Genomic DNA, 13,220 nt, shown 5'->3' with positions numbered 1-13,220 from the left:
AATGACGATGTCAGGTTATTGCTTGACGAGTCTGTGGGACAGATCTCCCAACTTTGGAACAAGTTCACAGTCGTTAGTGAGAAGGACTTTGCAGGCCCGTCTGGGCTCGGTGCGCCTGTCTGATACCGAGGCCATATTTCAGAGGGCAGTTAAGTCAACCAGGTTAGTGTGGGAGTTGATTCAGAGTTTGAAGGAATGTTTGAGTATCAGGAACAAAATAGCTCTTTGTACCCCTTCAGAAACTGGAATACTCCTAGGAGTGATTCTCAATCTCCAAACTCACCTTAATGAAAGGAGTATATTCTGAACTCTTGAGAGGGTGGGTAGGTGGGAATGAGGGATAAGAGGAGAAGTTTGGTAGGTGAGAGTGAGCAATATGGGGAGAAGATGGATTGGTGAGATTAAGGAATATGTGTCGAAAGTGGGTCGGTTGGAATTAGGGATGTGGGGAGAAGGTTTGCTAGTTGGGGATTGAGGGATATGGTGGGAAAGTGGGAAGGTGGGTAGGTAGGGATTGAAGGATATGTTGAGACGGTGGTAGGTCGGGATTAGCGATTGGGAGTGAAGGTTTGCAGTTGGGGATTAAGGGATATGGGGGGGTGGCGGGTAGGTGGGGCTTAGTGATATGGGGAGAAGGTTGGCAGTTGTGGATTGAGGGATATCGTGAGAAGGTGCATTTTAAGTAGCGTCATAAAGGAGGAGAGTGAATCAGAGGCAGGAAATTCCAGAGTTTAGGGACCATTCAGCTGAAGGCACTGCCACCAATGGTGCACTGCAGGAATTCGGGTATGCGCGACAGGCCAGAATGGGAGGAGCGTAGAGACCTCGGTGGGGGAGGATGGGTTTGTAGTCTTGGGGGAGGATACAGAGATGGCCGTGGAAGGATTTGAATACAACGATAAGAATTTTAAAATCGAGGCTTTGCCGGACCGGGAGCCAATGCGAACACAGGGGGTGATGATTGAACAGGAATTTGTGCGAATTAGGTTACGGGCAGCTGAATTTTGGATGAGCTGAAGTTAATGAATGGTGGAAGATGGGAGTTTGGCCAGAAGAGCATAGGAATAGTCCAGTCTCGAGATAACAAAGGCACGGACAAGGGTGTCAGCAATAGGTGAGAAGAGGCGGGAGCGGAAACGGTCGAGATACAAAGATGGAAGTAGGCGGACTTGGTGATGGAAAGAATATGTGGTCCGAGTTTCAGCTCAGGTTCAAATCAGACGTCGAGGTTTGTGAATGGTCTGTTTCTGCACCAGACGTTCGCCAGGGAGAGGGATGGAGTCGGTGGGTTGGGCCTTTTAGCGAGCACATGATGTTGACTGGCAGTGATAGACCCCATGGTACAATAACCACACTCAGCACTGACCCGTGGGGCATCTGCCGGTGGAACACGGATCCATGCGAGAGGCAGAACCTTCTGAGGTGAACAGAGAGAGTTTTATAATAACAGGGCGGAGCAAAATAAAACACTGTCACAGTGTTTATTGCTTCGGAATGTGAGGCATGAGGAATATCAACCACTTCAGTCTGAACTGTTCACACGTTAGAAAGAGCACGGGTTAGATACAGAGTGCAGCCCCCTCTACACTCTCCCATCAAACACTCCCCTGGCAGGCACAGCACAGGTTAGATACATAGTAAATCCCCTACCACACTGTCCCATCAAACGCTCCCAGGGCAGGTACAGCACGAGTTAGATACAGAGTATAATCCCCTCTACACTGTCCCATCAAACACTCCCATGGCAGGCTCAGCACAGTTTAGATACAGAGTAAATCCCCCACTGCACTGTCTCATCAAACACTCCCAGGGCAGGTACAACACGAGTTAGATACAGTGTATAAGCCCCTCAACACTGTCCCATCAAACACTCCCAGGGCAGGTACAGCGCAGGTTAGATACAGAGTAAAGGCCCCAAGACACTTTCCCATCAAAAACTCGCAGGACAGGTACAGCACGGGTTAGATATGGAGTGAAAGCCGCTCCAGAGTGTCCCGTTAAACACTCCCAAGACAGGTACCGCACGCGTGAGATGGAGAGTTAAGCTCGCTCTACACTATCCCTTCAAACACTCTCAGGGCAGGAACAACAGAGTTTAGATACAGAGTAAAGCTCCCTCTTCTCTCTCCCATTCTCTGTGTGTGGGTGTCAGTCGCACACCGGGTGAGATCTGCCAACAGAGACTCGGATGAAGCCTGGGCCTTCTCCAGAGATCACTGCCTTCCCCCATTCTCACTGATTCCAACGCCCTGTGATGCTGTGATCCTTGTTCTCTCTCTCTCTCTCTCGCTCTCACACTCGACTCCCTCTCTCTCTGACCAGTCTCAATCACTCGCTCTGTCCCTGTCTCTCCCTCTCTCCGTCCGTCTCTCCCTGTTTCTCTTTCTGTCTGTTTCTCTCCCTCTCTCTGTCCCTCTGTCGTTCTCTGTCACTCTCTCCGTGGTCTTTCACTGTCGTCCCCTTTGACTCTTTTTCACTTTTTGTGTTTTCCTTATCTTCCTCTTGTCTCTGTCTCATCCTCTCTTCTTCTCTACCCTTCTACCCTCTCTGTCTTCTTCTATTCTCTATGTTTCTCTCTTTCTCACCCTACTCTCTCTCTATCTCTGTCTCTCGTGCTCTCTCTGTACTCTCTCTGTCACCTTCCAATCTCTCTCTATCTCTCTTCCTCACCTTACTCTCCTCTTTCTCCTACTTTCTCTGTCTGTACCCTCTGTATCTCCTTCTACTCTGTCTTTCTCACGCCCTCTACTCTCTCTCTCTCCCCACCGCTCCTCTGTGAGATAAAAAATAATTGGCAATACATCTCGATGGGAAATGGAGAAACATTTTTTCACCGAGGTTTGTTATGGGATTGAGTGCAATACCTAAAAGAACGGTGAAACCACATTCCATATGCACTTTCAAAAGGCAATTGGACATGTCATTGAAGAGGAATAATTTGCAGGGTGATGGGGAAATCGCTGGGGTGTAGGTCTAAATTGGGCAGTTCTTTCAAAAAGCTAGCGCGGGCATGACGGGCCGAATATAGGCTAAGGTTCCAGAATTATGTGGACTGCACTGCTCAGAAACAGGCCATTCACACCACAAGGTCCATGCCGGTGCTCATGCTATAAAACACCCCACGCCTATCCATCTTCATCTCACACAATCAACATGTCCATCTGTTCCGCTGCCATCTCTTTGAAACATATAAAATAGAATATAAGATTCTGAGGGGGTTTGACAGGATAGATCCGGAGAGATTGTTCCCCTGGCTGTCGAGTCTAGAACAAGAAGAAATTGTCTTCAGATAAGGGGTCGGCCATGTAAGACTGAGATGAGGAGGAATTTATTCACTCAGAGGGATGTGAATCTTTGGAATTCTCCACTCAGAGGTTTGTGGATGCTCAGTCGTTGAGTATATTCAAGGCTGGAATTGATAGAATTTTGGGCTTCGCGGAATCAAGGGATTTGTGGGTCGGGCGTGAAAGTGGAGTTGAGGTAGAAGATCAAGCATGATCTGATTGAATGGTGGAGCAGCATCGAGGGACCGGATGGCCTGCACCTTCTCCCATTTATAATGTTCATATGTTCTTTCTCTCTCATGTGTTTATCCATATTCCCCTTAAATGCATCTGTGCGATTCTTCTCAACTACCCTTTGTGGTAGCGAGTTTCACATTCTCACCAGTCTCTGGGTAAAGACGTTTTCACTGAATTCATTATTCGATTCAATTCGATTAATCAGTGACTATCTTATAATAATGACCCTTGGTTCTGGTCTCCCCTTCAAGTGGAAACATCTTCTCCAGATCTACCCCAACAAACACATCATTAATCTTAAAAACCTCTATCACGTCACTCCTCAGTCTTCTCTTTTCGAGAGAAAAGAGCCCCAGCTTGTTCTCTCTTTCCTGACATGTGTAACCTCTCAGTTTCATGATATTGTTTCAGAAAACTGTCCAAGATGCATTCTAGAAATGTATTGCCAACGTGTCCCAGTCTGTGTGAAAAGTAAAATCTCCCTTCATAACTGCTTTGCCTTCGCTACGGGCTCCTCTGATCTCCGTATTTCTGTATTGGGTCAATACTTCCTGTTTGAAGTATTTTTTTCATTAATTGAAAGCGTTTTATGCCCCAGTTTATCTCAGTTGGTTGCGATCTCCAGTGTGATCGAGCCGTCTATGGGTTCAGGCTCTGCACAGCAACTTGATTCTCTGATCTGGGACTGACAGCACACCCATTTTAATCAGGCACAGAATGATCCGGGACTGACAGCACACCCATTTCAAACAGGCACAGAGTGATCCGAGACTGACAGCACAGCCCTTTTAAACAGACACAGAATGATCCGGGACTGACAGCAAACCCATTTCAAACAGACACAGAATGATCAGGGACAGAAAGCACATCCCTTTTAAACAGACACGGAATTAGTGAGCATTTCAAATTCGGCGAAGGTGAGAACGGATTAACTGTAGACATTTGACATTGTATTTGAAAAATTTGATACAGCCTTGTTGAGACGTGACTATTTCGGTCAATGTATTGTAACACATGAGGCATATATGGGTTTTCAGAAGGAATTTGATAACGTGGCTCACAGGAGGCGTCAGCCGTTTGGTGTAAGAGCAAATATAGCCACCCGGATGGAAGGTCGATAATGTGTATTGTTCTCCATTGTTGTTCACAGACCGAACACTGCGATCACTGAGTTCTGGACAAAGTCTCACTGTTACCAACTGATCCAGTTGACGAAATTCTACCGGGACAGACTAGAACCGGCAGTTGAAGAAGGGGTGGACGGAGACAGATCGTTGAAAACATACGAGAGTCATTTCAGTGGACAAGAACATCAGGTAAGTGGGAGGGGAACAGGATGAGTTTGGATTATTTAAACATCACAAAACTAACAAGAAATCTGATCTTAGAATCAGAGAAGGTAACAGAAGAGAAAAAGACCAAACTGGAAAAAAATGGGTCAAACTGCAATTATTGTGAATCTCAAACAATGAAAGGAAGAGGTGAAAATACCCAGCTGATCGGTCAGTATCTGGACAAAGGACAGGGTGACGGTTCAGGTATAACTCTAGTGTGGACTGAAAACAAAGTGAAACAGTTTTAGTGGAACTGGGAAAAGGATAGAACGGAGGCGACAAACAGGAGTTAGAGGAAATTTCATGCGTTGACTGACCTGGAATCTATTTCAGGATATTGAGGAATTGAGAGATGACAAAAATTTCTGCGGAGTAAATGAGAGACATTTCAAGAACCAAAATGTTAAAATGGTTAAAATGCCTAAGACCGAACACGGAAACTAATCAAACAAACAGTGGGGAGCGCGAAACCGAGGCCGTGCCTGGTTTTGTTCTCCCCCATTCATCACCGGGGGTTAATTCTGCCTTCAGCGGACTCACAATCCCGGGCAGTGGAACTTGCGGTGGAGCGTCACTCCCCGGGAGAGCACTTTAGGAAATTGCATGCAATCAGCCCATAATATTCTGCCAATTACTTTTAATGGTATCGAAGTAAATGGAAGTGAAAATGTGACAGGGTGTGTCATGGACGGTCGATCGGACACCACCTGCTGAAGGTGGAAATCTAGGCCTCCGAGTCATCGAAACATAGAAAAGATGAGCAGGAGTAAGCCATTCGGCCCTTCGAGCCTGCTCCACCATTCAATATGATCATGGCTGATCGTCTATCTCAATACAATATTCCCGTTTGTCGAAGTTTTTACAGTCCGCTTTTATGTTCCTCGCCAGTTCACTCTCATTCTCTATTTTCCCTCTTAATCAATCTCTTGACCATTTTTTGCTCCGTTCGAAACTGTTCCCAATCCTCTGGCTTGCTGCATTTTCTGGCAAAATGTTATGATTCCACTTTGCATCGCATCCTAGCCTTAACTTCTTCTGTTAGCCATGGTTGGGCCTTTTGTCCTTTTGTCTTTTTGTGCCAGAATGGAACGTAAAACTGTTGCAATTCATGCATTCGCTCCTCAAATGTGAGACATTGCCTATTCACCGTCATGCCTTTTAATGAAGTTCTCAAATCTATCACAGCCAACTCACTCCTCATACCTTCGATTTAGTACCCTAGTTTCGGATTGCACTCCTTCACTTTCTATCTTAATGAAGAATTATATCATGTTCCGGTCACTCTCCTCGAAAGGACCCCGCACAACAATTTAATGAATTAACCGCTTCTCGATGCACCATACCCAATCGAGGATAGGCTGTTCCCGAATTGGCTGCTCAACATATTGGTTTGAAAAACCATCTCCTGCACACTCCAGGAAATAATGCTCCACAGTATTATTGCTAATTTGGTTTGGCCAGTATATATGCAGATGAAAGTCAACCATGATTAAGTGGGGATTGAGGGATATGGCGGAAAGATTTGTACAGGTGATTGAGGGATATGGGAGGTAGTTGTGGATAGAGGATTTTTTTTTAATGTGGGTAGTTGGGGTTGAGTGATATGGGGAAAAGGTGTATAGGTCGTGATTGAGGTATATGAAGATAATGTGGGTAGGTGGTGTTGACGGATATGGTGAGAGGGTGGGTAAGTGGTAATACTGGATAGAGTGAGAAGGTGGTTGGGTGTGTTTGAGTGATCTGTGGAGATGGTGCGTCGGTGAATTTGTGGGATACGGAGGGAAGGTAGTTTGGTGGGGATTGAGGGCATTGCTGAGAAGTTTGCGGAGGTGGGATTGAGGGATAGGAGGCTAAGGTGCGTATGTGTTGATTGAGGTATATGGGGATGTGGTTCGTTGGGATTGACTGACATGGTGAGAAGTTGGGTAGATGAGTTTGAGGGATTGGGACAACGTGAGTAGTTGGGGATTGAATGATATGGCGTGAAGGTGGTTATGAGGGATATGGTCGAAGGTTGGAAGGTGGGGTTTAGAGATTTGTTGAAAAACTGCTTAGGTGTGTTTAGGCATTTGGTGAGTCGATGGACATGTGCAGATTGAGGAATATTTGGAGAAGATGGGAAAGTATGAGTGAGGGACATGAAGAGAAAGCGGTTATGTGGGGATTGAGGGATATGGTGCGAAGAAGTGTAGGTGGTGATTGAGAGATGTTGTGAGAATGCGGGTAGGTGGGTTTGAGTGTTATGGGGAGAAGGTGTGTAGATGTGAATTGAGGGATATGGGTAGGTGTGTCGGCCCGATTGAGGGATATGGTGAGAAGTTGGGTGGTTGTGGATTGAGGGATATGGTGAGAAGTTGATTAGGTGGGATTGAGGTATAAGGAGCTAATATGGGTTGGTGGGGATTGAAGGAATTGTTGTGAAGGTCGGTAGGTGGGGATTGAGGGATAAGTGGGGAAGGTGGGTATGTGGGGATTGACGGATGATATGAGAATGTGAGTAGGTGGGGTTGAGGGATATGTGTAGAAGGTGCTTAAGTGGGGATTTAGTGAAATGAAGGGATGGTGGGTAAGTGGGGATTGTGGGATATTGTGAGAAGGTGGGTAGGTGGGGTTGAGGCATGTGGAGAGAAGGTGTGTAGGTGGGTATGTGCGATTGAGGGATATGGCGAGATGTTGGATGGGTGAGGATTGTGGTCTTTGGGGATGTGGATAGGAGTGTCGGAGGAATCTGGTCTGAAGATGGCAGTTGTGGATTGAGGAATATGGGGAGAAGATAGGTAGGTGTGAGTGAGGGATATGAGGAGAATGTGGTTAGTTTGGGATTGAAGGATAAGGTGGGAATGTGTGTTGGTCGGGATTGAGGGGTCTTATGAGAATGTGGGTAACTGGGGTTGAGTGTTATGGGGAGAAGGTGTGTAGCTCTGGTTTGAGGGATATGGGAGGTGTTTACGTGGTATTGAGAGATAAGGTGGGATATTGTGGCCGTGGGATTGAGGAATAAGGTCATAATGTTGGTAGGTGGGGATTGAGGTATTTGGGGGTAAGATAGGTAGGTGGGGATTGAGGGACACGGGGGATGATGGGTAGTTTGGAGTTGAGGGATTTTGTATGAAGATGGGTAGGTGTAGTTGAGTGAAATGGGGAGAAGGTGTGACGGTGCGGTCGACCGATATGGTGAGGAGTTGGGTAAGTGTGATTGTGGGAAATGTTAATAAGGCGGGTAGGTTATGATTGAGAGATATTGTGAGATGGTGGTTAGGTGGGGTTGAGTGATGTGGGGAGTAATTCGGTCGGTGGGGTTGATGGATATGGTGAGAAGGTGGTAAGTTTAGTTGAGGGATATTGTGAGAAGGTTTGGGTGGTTGTGTTGAGTGATATGAGGAGCAGATCGGTAGGTGGGAGTCCCTCCCACTTTCCCTGTCCCCCTCCCTCTAACCCTCTCTCCATCTCTGTGTCTCACTCTTCTCGCTCTCCACTCGTGCTCTCCCTCTACTCGCTCTCCAGACCCTCTCTCTCTCCCTCTACTCTCTCTTTCTCCCTTTACTCTCTCTCTTTCTCTTACCCCCTGCATACACTGTACAGCACAGAAACAAGCCATTCGTCCCGATGAGTCCATGCCTTTGCTTATGCTGCAGATGATCCTCCTTTCACGCTTGTTCATCGAACCCAATCAACATATCCTTCTATTCCCTTTTCCCTCGTGTGTTTATCTAGCTTCATCTTAACAGCATCTTTGCTCGTCGCCTCAACTCACTTGTGGTAGCGAGTCGCTCACACTAACCACTCCCTGTATAAAGGAGATTCTCCTGAATTAATATTGGATTTATCAGTGACCAGCTTCGATTTATAACCCCGAGGTCTGCTCTCACTCGCGGGTGAAATCATCTTCTCTCCGTCTACCCTATCAAACCTGTCATTAAACTTAAAGACTTCTATCAGGTCACTCCTCAGTCTTTTCTTTTCAAGCTTGTTCTCTCTTTCGTGATAGTTATATCCTCCCCGTTCTGTGATATTGTTTCAGTGAACTGTCCGAGGTGCACTATAACGCAGACAATGGGATAATTGAAATCTCCGTTCATAACTGCTTTGCCTTAGCTACAGGCTCCTCTGATCTCCGTATTTCTGTGGGGGCTCAATTTATCCTGTTTGAAGTATTTGTTTCATTAATTGAAAGCTTTTCATGCCCCAGTTCCCCTCAGTGGGTTGTGATCTCCAGTGTGATCGAGCCGTCTGCGGTTTCAGGCTATGAACAGTAACTTGAGTCTGTGATCCAGGACAGACAGCACACCCCTTTAAAACAGACACAGGATGATCCTGGACTGACAGCACATCCCTTTAAAACAGGCACAGAATGATCCGGGACTGACAGCACACCACTTAAAAACAGAGACAGAATGATCCGGGACTGACAGCACACCCCTTTAAAACAGGCACAGGATGATCCTGGATTGAGAGCATACCCATTTTAAACAGGCACAGAAAGATCCAGGACTTACAGCACACCCCTTTTAAACAGACACAGAATGATCCGGGACTGACAGCACACCGCTTCTAAACAGACACAGAATGATCCGGGACTGACAGCACACCGCTTTTAAACAGACACAGAATGATACGGGACTGACAGCACCAACATGAAAATGCTTCTCCGATGCTCTGTTCTCAGTGAATTTCCTTCCAAACTTTGCATTTATAATTCGCTCAAAGTCTAAAATAAAGAGAGCAAACTGCGCCCTCAATAAAAAGAACGTTCGTGGTCCTTGCAGGGATGAAACCTGCGCCCTTTCTGGCATTAATATCACGCTCGAACCACCTGAGCTAAATGTCACTCTCTCTGTTTGTCTCCCCTGTTTATTTCATGTCTCCCTGACTTTTATTTTCTCTCTCTGGCCCTGTGTCGGTCTCTCTCCTTATCACCCTTATCTTTCTCTGTCTTCCCCTCTGTCTCTGTTTCTCTTCTTGTGCTCACCTTCTCTCTCTCTTACCCTGTCTCATCCTGTCATCTGCCTCTGCCTCACTGCTCTCTCTCTCTCTTTCTCACCTAATTCTCTCTATGTCTCTCTCTCTCTCCTGCTCTCCCTCTCACTATACTCGTTCTGTCTCTGTCTACACTCTCTATCTTTCTTCAGCCCAATATTGTCTCACTCTCTATTTCTCCTCTCTGTGATAATAAAATAATTGTCAAAAGACCTCGGGGAAATTTGAACACATTTTTTCACTGACGTTTGTTATGATTTGGAATGCATTTCCTGAAAGAGCGGTGGAACCACATTCCACAGGAACTTTCAAAAGGCAAGTGGGCATATCATTGAAGAGGACTAGTTTGCAGGGTTATGGGGCAAAATCTGGGTTGCAGGACTAAATTGGGGAGTTCTTTCAACGAACCAGCACAGTCATGATGGGCCCAATGTATGCTAAGATTCCAGAAATACTTAGACTGTACAGCTGAGAAACAGGCCATTCGGCACAATAGATACATGCCGGGGTTTATGTTCCACACGAGCCTCCCACCACCCTTCTTCATCTAACCCCATCAACATATCCTATTCCTTTCTCATCTCATAGAAACATATAGTATCCTGAGGGACTTGACAGGATTGATGGACTTGACAGGATAGATGCACTGACTGGCGAATCTGGAACAATGGGGAATAGTCATTCCCCATTCCCCAGATAAGGGGTCGGCCATTTCAGACCGAGATGAGCGCACTCGGTTTAACATCTCATCTAAATGACGACACTTCAAACAGTTCAGCACTCCCTCAGTACTGACCTTCCAAAACTGCAGCGCTCTCTCAGTAGTGACCTTCCGACAGTGCAGCACTCCCTCAGTACTGACCATCCGACAGTGCAGCACTCCCTCAGTACTGAGCCTCCGACAGTGCAGCGCTCTCTCAGTACTGACCCTCCGAAAGTGCAACACTCCCTCAATACTGACCCTCCGACCGTGCAGCGCTTCCTCAGTACTGCTCCTCTGTCAATGCAGCATTAACTCAGTACTGACCCTCTGAGCGTGCAGCGCTCCCACAGTACTGGCACAGGATATTGTCGGCCTGGATTAAGATGCTCAAGTCTCTGGTGTGTGTGGGGTCCGAGAGAACGACCTTCTGACTCTGAGGACAGACGCTACCTCCTGAGCCCCGGCTCATAATGACGATGTCAGGTTATTGCTTGACGAGTCTGTGGGACAGATCTCCCAACTTTGGCACAAGTTCACAGTCGTTAGTCAGAAGGACTTTGCAGGCCCGTCTGGGCTCGGTGCGCCTGTCTGATACCGAGGCCATATTTCAGAGGGCAGTTAAGTCAACCAGGTTAGTGTGGGTGTTGATTCAGAGTTTGAAGGAAAGTTTGAGTATCAGGAACAAAATAGCTCTTTATACCCATTCAGAAACTGGAATACTCCTGGGAGTGATTCTCAGTCTCCAAACTGACCTTAATGAAAGGAGCATATTCTGAACTCTTGAGAAGGTGGGTAGGTGGGAATGAGGGATAAGAGGAGAAGGTTGGTAGGTGAGAGTGAGCAATATGGGGAGAAGATGGATTGGTGAGATTAAGGAATATGTGTCGAAAGTGGGTAGGTTGGAATTAGGGATGTGGGAGAAGGTTTGCTAGTTGGGGATTGAGGGATATGGTTGGAAGGTGGGAAGGTGGGTAGGTAGGGATTGAAGGATATGTTGAGACTGTGGTAGGTCGGGATTAGCGATTGGGAGAGAAGGTTTGCAGTTGGGGATTAAGGGATATGGAGGGAGGCGGGTAGGTGGGGCTTAGTGATATGGGGAGAAGGTGGGCAGTTGTGGGTTGAGGGATATCGTGAGAAGGTGCATTTTAAGTAGCGTCATAAAGGAGGAGAGTGAATCAGAGGCAGGAAATTCCAGAGTTTAGGGACCATTCAGCTGAAGGCACGGCCACCAATGGTGCACTGCAGGAATTCGGGCATGCGCGAGAGGCCAGAATGGGAGGAACGGAGAGACCTCAGTGGCGGAGGATGGGGTTGTAGTCTTGGGGGAGGTTACAGAGATGGCCGTGGAAGGATTTGAACACAACGATGAGAATTTTAAAATCGAGGCTTTGCCGGACCGGGAGCCAATGCGAACACAGGGGGTGATGATTGAACAGGAATTTGTGCGAATTAGGTTACGGGCAGCTGAATTTTGGATGGGCTGAAGTTAATGAAGGGTGGAAGATGGGAGTTTGGCCAGAAGAGCATAGGAATAGTCCAGTCTCGAGGTAACAAAGGCACGGACAAGGGTGTCAACAATAGGTGAGAAGAGGCGGGAGCGGAGACGGTAGAGATACATAGATGGAAGTAGGCGGACTTGGTGATGGAGAGAATATGTGGTCCGAGTTTCAGCTCAGGTTCAAATCAGACGTCGAGGGTTGTGAATGGTCTGTTTCTGCACCAGACGTTCGCCAGTGAGAGTGTTGGCGTCGGTGGGTTGGGCCATTTTCGCGAGAACATCATGTTGACTGGCAGTGATAGACCCCATGGTACAATAACCACACTCAGCACTGACCCGTGGGGCATCTGCCGGTGGAACACGGATCCATGCGAGAGGCAGAACCTTCTGAGGTGAACAGAGAGAGTTTTATAATAACAGGGCGGAGCAAAATAAAACACTGTCACAGTGTTTAATGCTTCGGAATGTGAGGCATGAGGAATATCAACCACTTCAGTCTGAACTGTTCACTCGTTAGAAAGAGAACGGGTTAGATACCGAGTGCAGCCCCCTTTACACTCTCCCATCAAACACTACCCTGGCAGGTACAGCACGAGTTAGATTCAGAGTATAATCCCCTCTACACTGTCCCATCATACACTCCCATGGCAGGCTCAGCACAGTTTAGATACAGAGTAAATCCCCCACTGCACTGTCTCATCAAACACTCCCAGGGCAGGTACAACACGAGTTAGATACACAGTATAACCCACTCCACACTCTCCCATCAAACACTCCCAGGGCAGGTACAGCACAGGTTAGATACAGAGAAACCCCCCCCCCCCCTCGACACTGTCCCATTAAACACACCCAGGATAGGTACAGCACGGATTAGATATGGAGTGAAAGCCCCACCAGAGTGTCCCGTTAAACACTCCCAAGACAGGTACCGCACGCGTGAGATGGAGAGTTAAGCTCCCTCTACACTATCCCATCAAACACTCTCAGGGCAGGAACAACAGAGTTTAGATACAGAGTAAAGCTCCCTCTTCTCTCTCCCATTCTCTCTGTGTGGGTGTCAGTCGCACACCGGGTGAGATCTGCCAACAGAGACTGGGATGAAGCCTGGGCGTTCTCCAGAGATCACTGTCTTCCCCCATTCTCAGTGATTCCAACGCCCTGTGATGCTGTGATCCTTGTTGTCTCTC

General features: G+C 47.2%; 1 long non-coding RNA gene across 3 annotated transcripts in view; it reads left to right on the top strand.

Moving 5' to 3' along the window:
* Positions 1-13,220, top strand: part of LOC137313312 (uncharacterized) — a 77,187-nt gene that overhangs the window by 42,829 nt on the left and 21,138 nt on the right. For all 3 annotated transcript variants that reach the window (XR_010961024.1, XR_010961025.1, XR_010961026.1), the window contains exon 5: positions 4,672-4,837. This is a non-coding gene — a long non-coding RNA (uncharacterized lncRNA). The remainder of the gene's footprint in view (positions 1-4,671; positions 4,838-13,220) is intronic.

This window comes from Heptranchias perlo, unplaced genomic scaffold, assembly GCF_035084215.1.
Source record: "Heptranchias perlo isolate sHepPer1 unplaced genomic scaffold, sHepPer1.hap1 HAP1_SCAFFOLD_466, whole genome shotgun sequence".
Classification (NCBI taxonomy): Eukaryota; Metazoa; Chordata; class Chondrichthyes; order Hexanchiformes; family Hexanchidae; genus Heptranchias; species Heptranchias perlo.
This window is presented reverse-complemented; position numbering and strand designations above follow the sequence as displayed.